Source organism: Abramis brama, assembly GCF_963993115.1.
Source record: "Abramis brama genome assembly, chromosome: 24".
Classification (NCBI taxonomy): domain Eukaryota; kingdom Metazoa; phylum Chordata; class Actinopteri; order Cypriniformes; family Leuciscidae; genus Abramis; species Abramis brama.
In genome coordinates, this window is record NC_139986.1 from 18,729,560 (window position 1) to 18,748,210 (window position 18,651).

The following is an 18,651-nucleotide window of genomic DNA, read 5'->3' on the forward strand; positions in this document are numbered from 1 at the left end:
GAGTCGGTCGAAAAGGATTCCTGCTCTCTGCTAGCTTCAGGCAGTGAAGACTGGGCGAGCTCTGCGGATCTCACGCCTCCTGCCCGAAAGCCGTCGGCTAGAGCTAGCATCGAGAGGGAGCTCATGCGAGTACTCGCGTTGGCCGCGGCGAGCCTCGGCCTCGAGTGGTCTGCACCGGAACTCCCCTCGCGCACCCGGCTTGATGGTAGCTTCCTCCCTGGTGAGCGCACTTCTCCTGTGTCTAAGCCCGCTCCGTTTCTTCCTGAGCTTCATGAAGAAGTGGCGAAGGCCTGGAACGCTCCCTTTTCTGCACGAACACGTTCGTCTGTATCCCCAGCATTTTCCTCCCTGGATAATGCTCAGGACCGAGGCTACCTCACTCTGCCGCCGGTGGAACAGGCGATAGCAGCCCACCTTTGCCCGCCCTCTGCTGGACGGCGGACTAAGCCTGCGCTGCCGTCAAAAGCCTGCCGCATGACGTCGTCGATGCTCGCGCGGATCTTCTCCGCCGCTGGGCAGGCGGCATCGGCTCTCCACACCATGGCCACGCTTCAGGTTTTCCAAGGCGATCTCCTCCGCAAACTGGACGAGATAGGACCTGAAGCTATCTGCATCGCGGACCTGAGAAGCGCGTCGGATCTTTCCCTCCGCGCTACCAAGGCTGCAGCACAAGCCATGGGACGCTGTATGGCTTCCGCTACCGTAGCCGAGAGGCATTTGTGGCTGACGCTCACGGAGATGGCTGATGCAGAGCGCAACGCGTTCCTCGACGCCCCGCTATCCTCCGCTGGCCTTTTTGGATCTTCTCTCTCCGAGCTCGTGGAGAGATTTTCCGAAGCCCAAAAAGCGTCACAGGCGTTCAAGCACTTCCTGCCGAAGCGCCCCAGTTCTGCAGCGGGCCGTGAGAAACAGGCCCCTCGGAGCTCACAGCCTCAGCCCCCGCCTTCGGCCGCCCCCTCACAGCGACAGCAGCGCAGCTCACGCCCTCGCTCTCGCTCTACTAGCCGCCGCCCCGCTCGCCGCGGGCCGCGACCAAGGGTTGTGTTGAAGCCGGAAGCCCCAAAGAAATCCTAGCACGCCTAGGAAAGCGCAGGTGTGTAAGCCCCGTTGCGACCGGGCCCTCACCAAAGCGCACCGCTGTCTCAGTCCCAGGAATTGCGACTGCTTCAGCGTTCTCAGCAGAGCACAAGCCCGCACAGCTGCCCGCTTGCCTGCACACAAAAGCCGTTTTTACGGCTACCCAGATAAATCCCGAAAAGAGTGTATTTTCTGGTGTCCCGGCCATGGCCGATGGTGCTATAAATGTAGTGTTGATGCCCACTTCTCTGTGCCCATCTCCACACACAAGCACAGCCCTGCACACAGGGCCCGTACTCATAAGATCGACGCAGTTCGATCGCGCCCCAAACATAGTCAAAGTGCCCACTTCCCAGTGCCCACAAACACTATGTCTGGCAAGCCACAGGCTCCCTGTAAAAACGGGACCTGTGCGCGCCCGCTCTGTTCAAGCAGACAGCGCGGCCAAAGCAGTAAACGTGCCCGGTCCCCGCCCACGTTCACTTGTAGGCTGCATGAGACCTTCTCAGACCTCCCCTGCTCAGATAAACACTGTAGCGCGGTCGAGGATGAGCGTTTTGCCCGCTGTATTACGCGCGCTCCCCGCCTCAAATGTCTCAGGCGTAACGCCTATGCTAGCGCACCCCGAAGCGCCGCCGTCGCACAGCGAACAGAGCGCGCTTCGCATCCAACCCCTAGCCGGCCATGCAGACGCATGGGCCGCGCTTCCAGGGGTTTCGGACTGGGTGCTAGACATTATAAAGAGAGGCTTCTCGCTACAGTTTTGTCGACGCCCTCCACGCTTCACAGCGCGCGTCGAAACTACGGTGAATTCAGAAGTAGCACACCTACTTCGCGCCGAAATATCAAAACTGTTGAGCAAAGGGGCGATACAACATGTATCCCAAGCTCAAAGCGAAGGGGGGCTATACAGCAGATACTTCCTAGTCCCCAAAAAGGACGGTGGTATCAGACCCATACTAGATCTAAGACGACTAAACAGAGCTTTAGTGAAACGCAGTTTCAAAATGCTCACGACCAGCAAAATCCTCGCGCACATTCGCCGAGAAGACTGGTTTATGTCGATAGATCTAAAGGACGCGTATTTTCAAATACAGATAGCGTCACGCCACAGGCGATTCTTGAGATTCGCCTTCGAGGGTCGGGCATACCAGTATACAGTCCTGCCGTTCGGCTTGTCCCTGGCACCCCGTACATTTACGAAGTGCATGGACGCAGCGCTCGCTCCCCTCAGACTCAGGGGCATGCGAGTGCTGAACTATTTGGACGACTGGCTGATCATAGCTCAATCACGATCTCAGCTCGTGGAGCACAGAACCATGTTACTCGATCACCTCGAGAATCTTGGTATCATGATCAATTGGACGAAGAGCTCCCTGGACCCCAGCCAAACTATATCGTTTCTGGGCATCGTTCTGGACTCTCGTTCTATGACGGCGCAGCTGTCGCAACAGCGCGCGCTGCGCATACAGCACGCAGCGAGGTCCTTCCGCTGCGGTGCGATTATCCCGCTCAAACGGTTTCAGAGGATGCTGGGCCTCATGGCCTCAGCATCATCAGTTCTCCAGCTGGGCCTGCTTCGCATGCGCCCTCTGCAGTTCTGGTTGAAAGCGCGAGTGCCACGCGGAGCGTGGGCACTCAGCCGATTGCGCCTCAAAGTCGATCAAGACTGCGCGGCAGCCCTGAGACCATGGGCGGCGGGCGATTGGTACCGTTCAGGTGTAAGCCTGGGGACTTCCTCGAGAGTGAAAGTGGTGTCTACGGACGCATCCACCTCGGGATGGGGAGCGCTGCTCGAGGGCAGGCCGTTCTTTGGCCTTTGGTCAGAACGAGAAAAGCTCCAGCATATCAACTGCCTGGAAATGCTAGCAGTTCACAACGCGCTGACGCGCTTTTGTCCCCACATCAAGGACCAACACGTCGTAGTCCGCTCGGACAACACGGCCGTGGTGTCCTACATAAATCGCCAGGGCGGTCTCGGATCCAGTTCCCTTTTCAGGCTGGCCGAGCGCCTCCTAATATGGGCTCAGCGCAACCTGCGCTCGCTGAGAGCGGTGCATGTGCCCGGGACACTCAACCTGGGTCCAGACAGGCTGTCCAGGAACAACGTTCCCACGGGCGAATGGTCTCTACACCCACAAACAGTCCGGCTGTTGTGGCAGAGATTCGGCAGGGCGGAGGTGGACCTATTCGCGTCCCCAGAAAACGCTCATTGCCCCGTGTTCTTTTCGAAGAACGACAGCGCACTGTCCCACAAGTGGCCGCACTGCCCGCTATACGCGTTTCCCCCAGTCTCCCTCCTACCTCAGGTGCTGGAGCGAGTCAGGGAAGTGAAATGCCCAGTACTGCTTATAGCACCGTTCTGGGACAACCAAGCCTGGTTTCCAGTCCTGATGCAGTTAGCAGACTCCGCTCCATGGCCAGTGCCATTGAGGAGAGATCTCCTCTCGCAGGCCAGGGGCTCGATTTGGCACCCACACCCAGAGCTGTGGTCCCTTCATGCGTGGACGCTCAACGGTTACCCGTTAGTCTCACGGATGGAGTGCTGAACACCATCACTCAGGCTAGAGCGCCTTCCACCAGGCGGCTTTATGCCTCGAAGTGGTCGGTTTTCTCCAGCTGGTGTACAGCTCGGGGCCTGTCACCCCTCGATTGTGAGGTGACGGAGGTTCTCTCCTTCCTACAAGAGCTGTTGGACAAGGGCAGATCCCCTTCCACGCTCAAAGTCTATGTGGCGGCTATCGCAGCGTGCTCGACAGCAACGCCAGGCCAGTCACTGGGAAGGAACGATTTAGTCATCCGCTTCCTCAGGGGAGCTAGGAGGCTGAATCCCCCCAGACCTCCCTCAGTCCCGGTGTGGGACCTTTCTACGGTCCTGGCAGCCATGAAAGGTCCCCCCTTTGAGCCTATCCAATCTGTCAGCCTCAAACATCTGTCTTTCAAAACGGTGTTTTTGATGGCCCTCGCTTCGGTGAAGCGCATAGGCGATCTGCACGCGCTCTCTGTGAGTCCAACGTGCTTGGAGTTTGGGCCCAATGACTCCAAAGTCATACTCAAACCTAGGCACGGCTACGTGCCGAAATCCCTCAACACTCCGTTTAGGGCTCAGGTTATTTCCCTGTCTGCCCTGTCGGGATCAAACGAGGAAGGGGACTCGAGCTGTCTTTGCCCCGTTAGGGCTTTAAGAGCTTATGTGTCCCGCTCCGCTGCCTTCAGACAGACGGAGCAGCTCTTTGTCTCGTTCAGTGGACGTTCCAAGGGAACGGCTGTTTCGAAACAGAGCCTGTCCAGGTGGGTGGCTGACGCCATAACAATGGCTTATACCACCAAGGGCCTTCAGTGCCCCTTGGGCATTAGAGCGCATTCCACGAGAGGCGTTGCCTCATCGTGGGCCTGGTCTAGCGGGATTTCCTTACAGGAAATATGTACGGCGGCGGGCTGGGCCTCGCCGTCTACATTCATAAGGTTCTACAACCTAGAAGTTCCCGCCCTGCAGGCCAGGTTGTTTTCGGTTTAGCCGAATCAGCTGTCTAACCAGGACACTGATTTCGCAGGCGCACAGCGCCACCGAAGACTTCACCGCACTTGCAAGCCAAGTATTTTCGGTGTATTCGAGTCAGCTGTCTAAACACGGCACTGATATCGTAGACGCACAGCGCCGCCGAAGTTTTCTGGGCAGAATTGTGTAAGACCCATGTTTTTCCCACATTAGCCAGGCTCCCTCCTGCCTATGTGATGTTATATCGCGTCTAGAACGCACCTATTTGGGCGAAAGTGTGTAAGTCCCACATTTCCCACATCAGCCAGGCTCTCCCTGCCTATGTGACGCTGTATCGCGCTTAAGGGCGCTTCCATTTGGGCGAAATTACGTAAGACCCACATTTCCCACATTAGCCAGGCCTCCCCCTGCCTATGTGATGTTATATCGCGTCTTAGGACGCAGCTATCTGAGGGTGGTTGTCCCCCCCCCCTCCAGACTCTCCGAAGTCTACCGGGTGATTATGCACTGTATACCTGGACTAGCTTCCAGTGGTCGGTGTTTTCTCATCCCAGCACGCACGGCGTCTTACAAGTGGTTCCCGCAGCGTTCTACGAACGCAGTACGAGAGAACTCTCGTAAGAGAACGTACTCGGTTACTAACGTAACCTCGGTTCTCTCTAGAAGAGGGAACGAGTACTGCGTTCCCTGCCGTGCGCGCGGTTCGCTCTGGTTCGCTTCGGCGATGAAAACCAGTTGAATCAGCCTACTCGAGCTCCTTTTATAGGGGATGGCCACACCCGTTTCGGCGGGATGTGACGGGGAGCGCGCGAAGCACTCTCATTGGTCTGATGTTGCATCAGCCCTCGCTCGATAGGCTCATGCAGTTGCCGCAGAACAGCCAATGAGTGAGCGAGCCGTCTCGCCATGGCTGTGCACTGCCGCAATGCGTTTTACAAATATGAAAATTAAGGATAATTTTGCTTCAGTATTTCGTGAAAAGAGACTTTTCCCGCAGCGTTCTACGAACGCAGTACTCGTTCCCTCTTCTAGAGAGAACCGAGGTTACGTTAGTAACCGAGTACGATTTTCTGAAATGAGAGAGAGAATTAAGTTGCAGCCCACAAGAAATGCCCAAATCAATATGCTCTCATCAAAAAAAAAGAAAGAAAAAAAAGAAAAGAGATAGGCCTCATAACCTATAACCATGAAGATTTACTGCTTTTTAGAAAGCCTAGTGATCCCAAGTGATCAGCAAACACATATTACCGTTACACATGGTATCATCACGTGTTTCAAATGCGTCTTCTGTGACCACTTGCATTTGGGTTTTGTGGAGACCCTTGGCTATTTTTTTTTCGTCACACTCAACTACAGCGCATCACTCTCTCTCCTCTCCCATCATGAGTGGACACGCCCCCTCTACCGCTGATTGGCTACAAGTTTGTTGTGGTGCTTGGTCCGACCCTCTTTTTTTCAAAAAATCCCTTTCTGCACCTTTAAAGTTAACTTCACATTGCCATGTAAACAACCAGTCAGTAACTTCTATGATTAGTTTGATTCACTAAAATGAAGTGACTCACTTGAGACCTTCATTCAGGAATCGGGCTGCACTGGTCACGCATGTTTTTGACTCAATAACAAGGACCGTTTTATAAGACTAAGGGGCCATTCACATAGAATGCATTTTGTGTAAATTAAATAAATAAATTGCAAGACAGGACAGAGTAATGAAAAAAAGCACAAGGTCTCAATATACTTTTTTAAAAGTTGAACTAGAGCGCTGCATTTTTTGTAGAGCCTTCTCGTGTGAGATGCTGCAAGAGATGCACGACTAGAGCGCAACAGTCAATGACATCTGTTTAGTGTATGCTTGCATAGAAATATAACGGAAAAGCAGTGATAAATCGTTCACAATAAGACCAGGAGCGTGCAATTAAGTAAATGGGGTCAATTTTGGTTTGATGTTGACTAGAGATTACTATACCAATAATCGGTATCGGACAAAAAAAAGATTGTATAAAAACAGCCGATGATCAGGGCCAATTATATCCTGTCAATCGAAAGGGAGCAGAAAAACATGTCTGACTCCAACTCACACTCTCGTGTTGAATTTGGGGCAAGTTAATGCGACAATAACGCATAAACAGCGGAAAACAGCTACATAAATGCAGGCTCTATTTGACCCTATGCATCACCCGTAGATCAAGCCAGGGTTGCCAGGTCTGCAGTTTTTCACAATACTAAAAATTATTTGTTGCTCTCATCCAATAATCGCAAATAGCTCTGTGCTTTGTTAATTCTAAAAAGAAACAAAGTGTCATCTTCAAAATTCCGTCCCTTTTATTACGAAATTAAAAAATAAAAATGTGACGCTCTTAAATGTGACATGACAGATCGGCGTAGAGCCTCAGTTCAAGCGGCAGTGCGGAGCGCGAGTCTTTTCTTCCACTTTAATACAAATTATATATATAAAAACATGCATGAATATTAGAAGGCATGTTGAAAGATACAGTACAACTAACCAAAATCTGTATCATGTCTCGTGTAATCTCTCAATCGGTGTTTCAACAGCGGAAAGATGTCAATAAAACAGCTTGTAAACAACGTCACTTAACATTGCATTTACCTCAGGAAAGTCATCTGTTTATTAGTTAGCTATTAAAAAAAACACTAGCTTATTTACTGTTAATTATATATGTATGTTTGAATAAATTTGCCATGAAGACAAGTGCTTATGAAAACTACCTTGTATGTACAACCGAGTTGCATACAAACATTTAATTTTTAGTTGGGTGTAATAATTATATCTGAAAATAAATGGCAGTTTAATATAATACCTCTGTTGTTAATTGCAACCAATATTATAGTGTACCAAATGAGAGGGTTCCAAATGAGATTTTTTTTCCATAAAAAAAATAAAACTATTGTTATCGGCCGATTTCACTCTGAATAATCGGCTATCGGTATTGGCTGAGAAATTTAATATCGGTGCATCTCTAATGTTGACTTTAAAATGTACTAAGATACAACAGCCACTAGTAGCAGTGAATGGGCTCATATGCTTAGCACAAGATTTACTGTACAGAAGAGACAGTGAGAAGCAAGGCTAATGCCAGAAACAGCTCCCTCGTGCCTCGTACTGCAAAATTAGCAGTTTAATGATATGATCACTCAACAAGCGACCCTGACTGCTTTCCCTTGCATATGCACATCCTGTCAATGGCAGATCATGTTCGCCTGCATCTTACAGCAGAGGGAAATACAGCAGAAAATAGGGTCATTGTCTATTTATTCTTCTCCTCCTAATTGTTGTCAGAGTCTGACCTGAAATTCAGAGACAGTATTTTTCAAAGTCAAGGCTGTAGATGCGCTCGGCCATTTATCACGGTTTGTTCCTTATCCTTAGAGCAGCATGGGCGTGCGAAGGTCTGTTTCTTCTTTAATTCCCAAGATTTTGTTGTTAATGGAGGAAGCTGCCTCATAAATTAAGGAAGCACTCAATTACGGAGCTTGACAGAGGTAGATCAGAGGGCAGCCATTGGTCAACCCTGGCAGGTGAGGCCAAACACCCGCAACACAAGATTTATATGAATTAACAGGCATTACCTGAATTACATTATATTGACCAGCGCCACCAGAACCCCTGAATGTGCCATGCAGCATATTCCCAAAATTCAAGGTGGGCACTCATCACAACGTATTATCCTCAGAAAAGAGAAGAAAAAAAAACTATCCTTTCTCCCCGACGACACATTTTTCATTTCATCAACAAAGCAGAGACCCACTGACAATTCATGGCTTTCGCCAGCATCATTTAAAGCTGGGGCTGTCACTTGAATGTCTCATTTCTATTTTATTCATTTCTTCATAGGGATGGTAAGCGCAAGACGCTCTATTCTTTCCCCTTGGGGAGAGAGGACAGGCTGAGGGGGGGGTGTTTCTGAGGCTGAGACCCTTTCACACACACAAGCCACCGGCCATCAGATCACACCACAATCAGGCATTCCTCCACCTTGTCAGAACGGGAGGATCAGCCGGCCGCTGAGGCTCTCTGGGTGAAAAGAAAAAGAAAGCCGAGCATTTACATTTCAGCTACCAGCGGATGAACCTTATGAATCCATCTGAGGTCACATGTCGAATGCGTCAAAGCGCGTGAAGAATAGAGGCTCGATGATAAATCTAATAAAGACGCTTTGAGTATTAGGAAAAACAGCGTAGCTGAGCAAAACCACATTTGTGTTTGAGAGGAGCCACTTATCAAAGATGATCCAAGCTTGTGGCAATCTTGAAAGCATGTACGTCTTTTGTTATGAAATTGCATTGTTCGATAACGTTTTTTTTTCATGCACCTTTTTTTTTTTCGTACAAGGTAAGGTATTAATTCACGCTAGACACATTTTGCAAATGACTTTCCTTTAAATCATGTCTAAAAGCCCTGGAAAAACTAATGATTTTTATTAGATTACTATTCTTAAGGATGCATTAGACAAATAGCAGGAAGTTACACTCTGCAGCCCCGGTAATGCAATAAAGTTCCAATTATAACACTTACGTACAATAAGTGGGCTTCTTTTTGCAGCGCTGCACACAAATCATCATTATATTTCTAATGCTATCTGGATGTGAAAGCTTCAGACACGTAATACGTTTTTCCGCCGTCTAAAAAAAAACAGGGTAATCGCCCCAAAACTGTCAGGCAGCATTTGTTCGGATATGACGGCATCAATCATACTCTACGGGACACCCTGAAGGTCGAAGGTTAGAGGAATATCAGCTACCCTTGTTCTGTTTTGCCTTTTTATTAGCCTCATCCCATGTGTTCCCTCTCAGTCCCTAGTTTAGCACTCGACGGTGTATTTACAGGGGGTGCCGGGATTAGCCGTTAGCTCATAAACGAGAGCCTGTTCTTTGGCTGTAGGCAAGGATCTTCCTGCTAGGCAACATGGATGACCCCAGCGGCCAGCTGGTCGTCGTTTCCAAACGCAACCGTGTGGCGCAAGGCGGCAGAACATCACACGATCCCGGCCGCCCGGGCTTTACCGCAGTTAAAGGGTACCGTTTGGCTTCTCCTCCGCTCCGCCCCTTTGGCAACAGAGGTAGGACCATGTGACTCTCTGTAGGGAGAGAGGACCAAAGCTAATGAAAGTAAACATGCAGAGACTCAACAGTAGGCTTTCCTTTCAAATGAAGTTTTTTTTCAAAAAGTGAAAAACATGTTATTCAGAGAGTCAACCTGCAGGGACTGGCTGAGAGACACAAAGGCTGGAGAATGATTGAAAACATCAAACGGCAGTGTTTTCCATCCCGCTGGTGTGGCCTCTGAGATTGCCTTAGCTGGAGATGTTCATTGGTGTCAAAGGATTCCACATTGAACTATAATGATATTCAAGTATCCTTCTCTTTTTTCCTTTCAAGAAATATATCATTCACACAACATTATCATTCAACTAAGAAACACATTGAGAATTTATTTATTTCCTTTCTTCATGGGTTTAATAAGCCTTCAGGGGAACTTCCGACGGAAGGAATCCGTTTTCCGGGAACGTTATGATATACAGTACACATTTCACATAAAAGGTTGGCGGGGTTTAGCACGGCATTTGACCAAAGGTCAAACAGAAACAAAGCATGGAGGGTGGTCAGTTGGACGAGACTGCGAAAGCTTGCCAGGCTCACAGCTCACATCTAAAATAGGATCTAACATCTCTGCCATTTGCAACTATGCTCCTGCAAAAAAAAATTTTTTTTTTTTTAAGTCTAATCAAATAAAGTATAGAGAAATCATCAATAAAAAAATGGAATCTGATTATTTCACAAGACCATGAAGGCACAGTCACAATGCACAAATATTTTTTTGAAATATCCGCTAATCAGAATGACACCGACATCTCACATTCACTACTAAAAGATAAATTCCCTGGAAAAATAATAAAGGCAATGTATAATGACTGGAATATATACCTGTGTCTGTGTCTTCAGGTATTCCCTACGTTATGGGGACAAAACATCATTAATACAAGAAGTTTTTGAACTTGTGGGGACATTTTTTGATCCACATGAGGAAAACAGCTTGTAGATCATACTAAATAATGTTTTTTGAAAATGTAAAAATGCAGAAAGTTTTCTGTGATGGGTAGGTTTAGGATTACGGGATAGGGATAGAATATACAGTTCAAACATCAATGGAAAGTCACTATAAAACCCAATGTGTGAGTGTGTGTGTACACTACCGGCACTCTAAGTGTTGAACAATTATGTTTTTTTAGCGTTTTAGTGAAAGAAGTGTCTTATGCCCACCAAGGCTCCATTTATTTTAACAAAAAATGCATTAAAAAAAGCAATATTGTAAAATAGTATTACATTTTAAAATACCTATTTAAAAGTGAATGAATTTTAAAATGTAATTTATTCCTCTGATGGCAAAGCTACATTTTCAGCAGCATCCCTGTCTTCAGAGTCACATGATCCTTCAGAAATTCAAATATGCTGATTTGGTGCTAAAGACACATTTCTTATTATTATCAATGTTGAAAACAGTTGTTGCTGTGTAATATTTTGGTAATTTTGGTGGTAACTGTGATATACTACCATTCATAAGTTTAGGGTAAGTAAAATTAAGAAATTAATACTTTTATTCAGCAAGGGCACATTAAATTGATCACAAGTGATAGTAAATTGATTTATAATGTCAGAAAATATTTCCAATGCAAATAAATGCTGTTCTTTTTTTAACTTTTATTTTTCCACCAAAGAATCTTGAAAAAAAGGTTTCCACAAAAAAATTAAGTAGCAAAAACAGTTTTCAACATTGATAATAATGTAATTTCCCACAATGCATTAGCCTAAACCTTTTTAAATGACAGCCCTGAATGCATATTTGCTAACTTTAAAGGATCTACAGATGAACTGCTCGATTTGCTCTGACGTTCAGTTATGTGTCCTTAGGTGAAGGCCTGGACTGGTCATGTTGTTTCTCTTTACACTACGTTAAGGTGCTTAACTGCTAATACAAGAGTGTTATCATAATGACCTATGGGAGACAATGGAACTTGGCCCAGATATGTATGCCAGAGACACAATGGGACATGTTTTTTGACAGTTTTATAATTAAACTACAAAAAAAACAGCTCCGTGCTTGACGCAGAGATCAGCAAACACCACAAATTTTGAATGAGCTTCATCCAAATCTTGACTTTGTCTCGTGTCATATTTGAAGGGTTTTCATGCTATTTTGCTTCCTTTTTATGTGATGTTGATGTTTTATTTATTGGGTGTTGTGTTTCTGTACACCTCAATATTCTCTAGGGAAATCAAAACAATTGGAAGGATGTTTGATATCAGTGATCTTACTGGTTTTTTATGTCAGAGGCGGATGGTAAAACCTGTGAATTTAAAACAAGTAACAGACTAAAAGTAGCATGATAAAGGTCTGATGACTAATTTAGCAACCAAAAGAGTTGTTAGTTGTCGCTGCAACAGCAAAACTGCCATTCGTGTCAGACTTGCTTAGTAAAAGTCAGTAGATGAATTGTTGAATTAAGTATTGAAATACAGATGAAATAAACTGAACATCAGTTCACAAATATATGAAACCTATATACCTATCTATCCGTGTGTGTGTGTGTGTGTGTGTGTGTGTTATATAATATATATATATATAGAGAGAGAGAGAGAGAGAGAGAGAGAGAGAGAGAGAGAGAGAGAGAGAGAGAGAGAGAGAGAGAGAGAGAGAGAGAGAGTGTGTATCTATATGTCTGTCTGTCAAGCCTCAAACTTCAAATGTTCAAATAAGGCTTTGTTCAAGCCAACATTCAGTTTGTCTTGACAAACTTTGCTTTTCTAGTTAAATAACTGACATGAATTAATTTGAATTTGTAATTAATTTGAATTTTACTTCTTTAAATTCAAAATTGAACTATAATGCGCTTTAAAGGTGGCTTTAAAAGTGACTTTTTTTTGCCATAGAACACAAAAAGAAGTTCTCAAACCACCAAAGCAGCTCTTTTCCATACAATGAAAATACAAGGTGATCATTAGCAAGTGCAATTGCAAATTTCCTCAGTTATGCTAAACAAACCATTAGACTGAGACATCTTACACTTAAAGTGCAACTTTGCTGATTTTCAACCACTTTTTATTGTTACAATGTCGGTAGTATATGTAAATTAACAATGTTTACTCGTTATCTTGTGATCAGTTGCTTTTATCGGTCCCTTGTTCTCATTGTTCATAACATCCACGGAAAGAGGGTTTTTACATATATAACGCCACAGCGTTCTCTCCATATTTACAATTCTTTGCAGCCTCACTCCCAACTAATGTTTACTCATTAAACAATACAAGTCGACACCATTATGATTAAAAGTTTGCTAAGAAGTATTTCCTTCATAGGTGGTATTTAACTCTGGTATGAATATCCATAGCAGACTGGTGGGAGTGGCCTTGGACTGCAACATGCACAGTGCATTATGGGTGTTGAAGTTGTCCTACCTATTTGGCAAAAGGGAAGACAACAACAGCCTTTTATCTCAGTTTTCTATAGTCAGGTAGCACCGATTTCAAAAATACTTTGTATAGGCAGCCATGTTTTATTGAAAGACAATTTTGCTAAAGGTGAAGAACCCCTTTAAATATCAAACTAATACGTTTAAGAAAACACTCCCCCCTCCCTTATCTTATCAAGGGCACCATGTGATCATCATTTTCTACATTCACCACCTATTTAGCATGGTAAATTTGTATCTAAATACATTTGAATTTGAACAGGCCTTTGGTCTCGTTTCAGATGACATAGGCCACTCCCCTCCTCATCACTCTTATTGTGGCCTGTCTGAAACAACACTTTCTAGTTAAACACTATCTCCATTTAAACAGGCCCAGATGGTGGACTCAGGTCAGATATAGCTGGTGGTATATAGCAGTGGTGCAACACTCGAGCAGGGGGGAGGGTGCATAGGTGAGCGAGAGAGGGGCGGGGTCTATTACAAAAGAGCCGTCTGGGTCAGACTCAAACCTGCATCTATGGAAAGCCAATTAGCTAACTCCATTCATTTCCCAAGCCAGGCCAGACCGTTATCCTCTGAGCAAGGGTCTTCTGGACAGACCGTTTGTTTAAGAAGCTCCCCCTATTTCTTCCTCGCCACAGGGGAATGACCTTCATTTAAATACAGCCCCCATTACGGACCCCAAAGGGAAGCCATAGCGATCCCCCGACAAAAGTAGCATATGCACACTGCAAGGCTGGTAGTCATTAATGATGTATTCTTTAAATTATGGTTTTGGACTATACATTTAAAATAAAGCATTTTAGAGTTACGAAGCATTTGCTATGGGAGGAGGAAAGGTTTGCGTACCGACAAGCTTCTCCACAAATGGACTCCCATTTATCAGGAACAAAGGACCCCAAAAGTGACAGAGAGTAATGAGGGGAGAGAATCTCTTCCTTTGTGATAATATGGAGAAATTAATTAAAAATAAAGAATGGTGGCTCCTTCTTCGCTCGCAAAATCATTTATTACAATGGTAATTGCTCCTCCCTATTGCAGGTTAATTCTTTAAACAGTGTTCTACATCAAGATATTCTAATTCTCCTAATCTATAATTCATGATATACTTTGTACCAGGCAAAGCTGTTAAATATTTAGTGAATCATTGGCCCTAAACTTAATCACCCTGCAGTAACCGCTTGTGTTTTTTAATGCATTTTTCATTTTTTCCATTTAGTTAAAGTGATACACTTGGTGGTAATTTCACAATCAGGGATTAACATAAAACAACTTAACACAATGAATTAATTAACAGACTTTGTGTGGAACTGCCCCACCACACAGCGTGAGCAGTAATTACCATTCTGCTTTATAAAGTTTTAAGCATGATGCATATTTTACGCTGATCTAATGGAACATTCATTTAGTATTCTTGTTGTACCTCTGTTTACTCCTCATGCTTAAATCTTCCACATTAGTGCCGCAGGCCCTAAACCTGGTTTCATCACTTCCTGCCACTCCACTACAAGAACTCACCATCAAAACGAAGCAGAGTCATCACTAATTCGCAGTTCATTTTTATATGTCATAAATATATATGATATATATATATATTTTATTTTATTTTATATGATATATATCATAAATGACTAAATATTGCATAAAATATTAAAGAGTTTGCTGTCTTCAATATACAAATGTGTGTATATACAGTATATATATATATATATATATATGTGTGTGTGTGTGTGTGTGTGTGTGTGTATATATATATATATATAGATAGATATAGATATGTATGTGTGTGTGTATATATATATATATATATATATATATATAAATGTTTTTGTTTTGTTTAAAAAGAAAAACTAAACTGACTCCCTTACAAACTTGATATATATCATAAATGACTCAATATTGCATAAAATATTAAAGAGTTTGCTGTCTTCAATATACAAATGTGTGTGTGTGTGTGTATATATATATATATATGTGTTTTTGTTTAAAAAGAAAAACTAAACTGACTCCCAATCTCTAACTAAAATTACTAACTATACGGTTCTTGATTTGATTGGTTTTTGATTAGATTGTTTTAATGCCTAAGTGTCCCTTTAATAAAAATGCACAAGCGTATTCATTTATTAATATGCTTGTGTAGTTACAAAGTGCAAAACTGCGGAACACGAATGATTTTATCCAGATAAAACTTCTTTTGGTACATGATGATAATGTACCAGTAATGATGTAAGCCTCTGTTAAATCAATGATGTAACTAACACACAGCGAGTGTTGTTTGTGTCTCTGAGTGATTCCACATTCATCTTCCTGTTTCTACCTTCTCTTTTCTGGATTCAGAGGTGTGATGATATTCTTTTACGTGCGAGGTCGCCTACTTAGCTGTGAATAACATCACATCAGAACGAGGTGACACAAAGACTCCGTCACCTCACAACAAACAGGACACACTGCAACAAAGTACACAGTTACATTTTAAACAGCCCATTTCAATGATTCATTCAAAGACACTTTGTGCCTGATGTATAATTCATCACTCTGCCGTCATCCCTCTCCACCCCTGTCAAGTAACAAACAATGAGTTTTTGATGTGAATAATTTAAAGTGTGTTACGCTGTGCTAATATTATCCAAGAAGAAGAGGGCTTTTCATTATAACACTTAATTTCCCAGTAGACCCTTCATATGAAAAAAAGAGACTTTTCACTAAAAACAATATTCAACATCATGAGATTAAAAAAGAAAAACAGCTTTTTATAGACCTATTTGTAGCATGGTGAGTTAAGGTATGTTATGTATATGTTCAAATAAGATGCTGTTTTCTAGTGTGCAACCAATACCAGCCAATAACAGGATTTCAAAAAGGGGTTTATACTTCAAAAACTCCGTCCCATGATCCCAATGCTTCCCAAGGCAGGATCCAGAGCTCAGGCAGCATCAGAGCAGATACATCAAAATAACTCTGTCGTGAATTATATCCTAAAGCTCCTAAAAAAAACCTCCCGTCTCAACTCTCATATGTTCTTGTGTGCAAATGAAGCAATTAATGGATTCCCCAGAGGAAACTTTTATTGCTCAGAGGTTGCTCTTTCATAGCTCACGAGACTTAATGGAGTTCCCAGTTATGTTTCATTTAAGTATGAACTTTGTTACAGATGTTTCTCCTGAAATTCTGAGGAGAAATATAAAAGAAAAAAAAATAGATTTATATAGATAGCATGGACATGAATGGTAATGTCATTCATACGAGAAGGTACCATATCGTGAGAAATTGTATATTAAAACAACCAAATCCTAAACCTAATCACAACCTAAACCTTACACCTAAACAAGATTGTAATAGGGAAAAGAAAAGTCATACGTTTGTGAATTATTAAATTGTCATGAGAATTATTGCATTGCCAGGATGATTCAGTTTTGCAATAAATGACAAAAATGCATTGGTTCATAATCAAAATCTGACTTTTGATTACATACAGCATACATTGGCATCCTGGAAAATCAACTCAGACAATCTAGTGAAGGAACATATGAGATTATTGGGGGTGAAAAAATCTGAGCAAAAACTGTTCTTAATCGCTTAATCGCTACTGTATGTAAAAGAAACCATTCAGTTTATACAAATATTGCAAAAATATGTCCTATTATAATTCACTTAAATATTTTAATTATATACTTTAATTATAATTCAATTAAATAAATTCGACTTTCTTCTGTGGAACACAAAAGTTTTTGTCCATACAATGAAAGTCAATGGGTTCCAAAACAACACTGGACCCCATTGACTTTCATTGAAAGGACAAAATAAAAACAAAACACAGAGACACTTTTCTACATATTTAAACTTTGTGTTCCACAGAAGTCAGTCAGTCATACAGGTTTGCAATGATGGTAAGTAAATCATCAGAATTTAATTTTTTGGGTCTATCTCTTTACGTTTAAATGCAATGCGGCAAAAGTCACAAACCCTATTAAATCCATGTTAACAAGAACAAAAAAATACATATTAAACTGGTAACTGTTAAAGGTTCTATCTGTGTGGTAATGTCTGCTTTCTCTTCTCTCCAGCTATCTTGGAACTTCTTTCAGGGTAGATTGTGGTGTACTATCAATATATCAAGGAAGCAGAGGTTATCTATACCATTCACACTATCAGAGTGCAGGATGAGCACAGAATCAACCCATCAAAAGACATTTTCTATGGTTTCATTACAAAAGATTCAAAAGATGAGGGCCACAGTCAGATCATTGCAGATACAGCTCTTATAGATTGAAAATATGCCATAAATCTATAATGTGGAAATAGGCAGCGCACGAGGAGGAGGGCAGGTATTAGTAACCTATTGTATAGATAATTGACGATTTCCTATGAAGCTTTTCAAATGGGCCTCCCATCTTTGAATCACTTTCATCCCATTGAATGTGAGACTCTGATTGTGTGAAATCACCACAAGTACCTTCAATTACAGGAGGCAGTCAGCGTAGGAAATGGCTGCTGTAGGTCAGGAGGAGAAACGACTCTGTGAAATGGCAGACGAAACGTCGCCTTCAGACAGCAGTCTACATACCTATATGAGCAGATAACGTTTATTATTTAGGGCTTGATAAAACACAGCCCATAAAATGAAGCATTTGGATAAACAATGGTCGAGGAATGCAAAGATACAGAGACTCTGAGAGATTAGAGAAGAGAGGATGAGGGAGAAATGAAGAAGGGGAGAGGGAATGTAAAAAGGGAGGAAAATTTTCACTGGCTATAGATGGATCCATCTTGAATTATCCATACTTACATCTTTAACACTTCACCTTCAAATAAATAAAATAAAATAAAATAAAATAAAATAAAATAAAATAAAATAAAATAAAATAAAATAAAATAAAATAAAATAAAATAAAATAAAATAAAATAAAATAAAATAAAATAAAATGCTGAAAGACAGTAGTAGTCACAAAAAGCATCCAATCACGGCACACATTCACACAGAAAGAGAAAAGTAAAAATGTCATCTGGAGTTATTTCACACTTTTATAATGGCAAAGCTAAAAATGATTTATGTTTTAATGGGTTTGTGTGATGACTGTAAATTAAAATTTGGTAAAATATTAATCCAAATCTGTAATCATTGCTAATATATGACTAACGTAAAAAAAAAAAAAAAAAAATGATGGTAAATGATGACTTTCAAAGATAATGTTAAATGGCTTACCCATTTTAACCTTAGGAAACACAAAAACCTTCCATTTAATATGAGTATTGCTATTGGTATCGCTATCGGTGATATTAGCATTGGCAGTAATTGGTATTGAATTTAAAAAATGGTAACATACATCCCAAATTTTTGTCTTCTGCTCCCCATTTCAATTACATGATTGATGGCAAAACACACACCTTAATAAAGCCAGGATGTTGCAATCCAGTTGCTAGGTTGCTTTGAGTGTTTTTATGCATGTTGCTATATTGTTACTGGAGTGGATGCATAAATGCGACTTTGCAAATGAGCACTTCTCCTCAAAAAAAAAAGAAAAAATGACTTGAAGCATTACCCTTCTCTGTAGCATAAACAGTGCGGGACAAGTTACTTGGCAAAGTTGA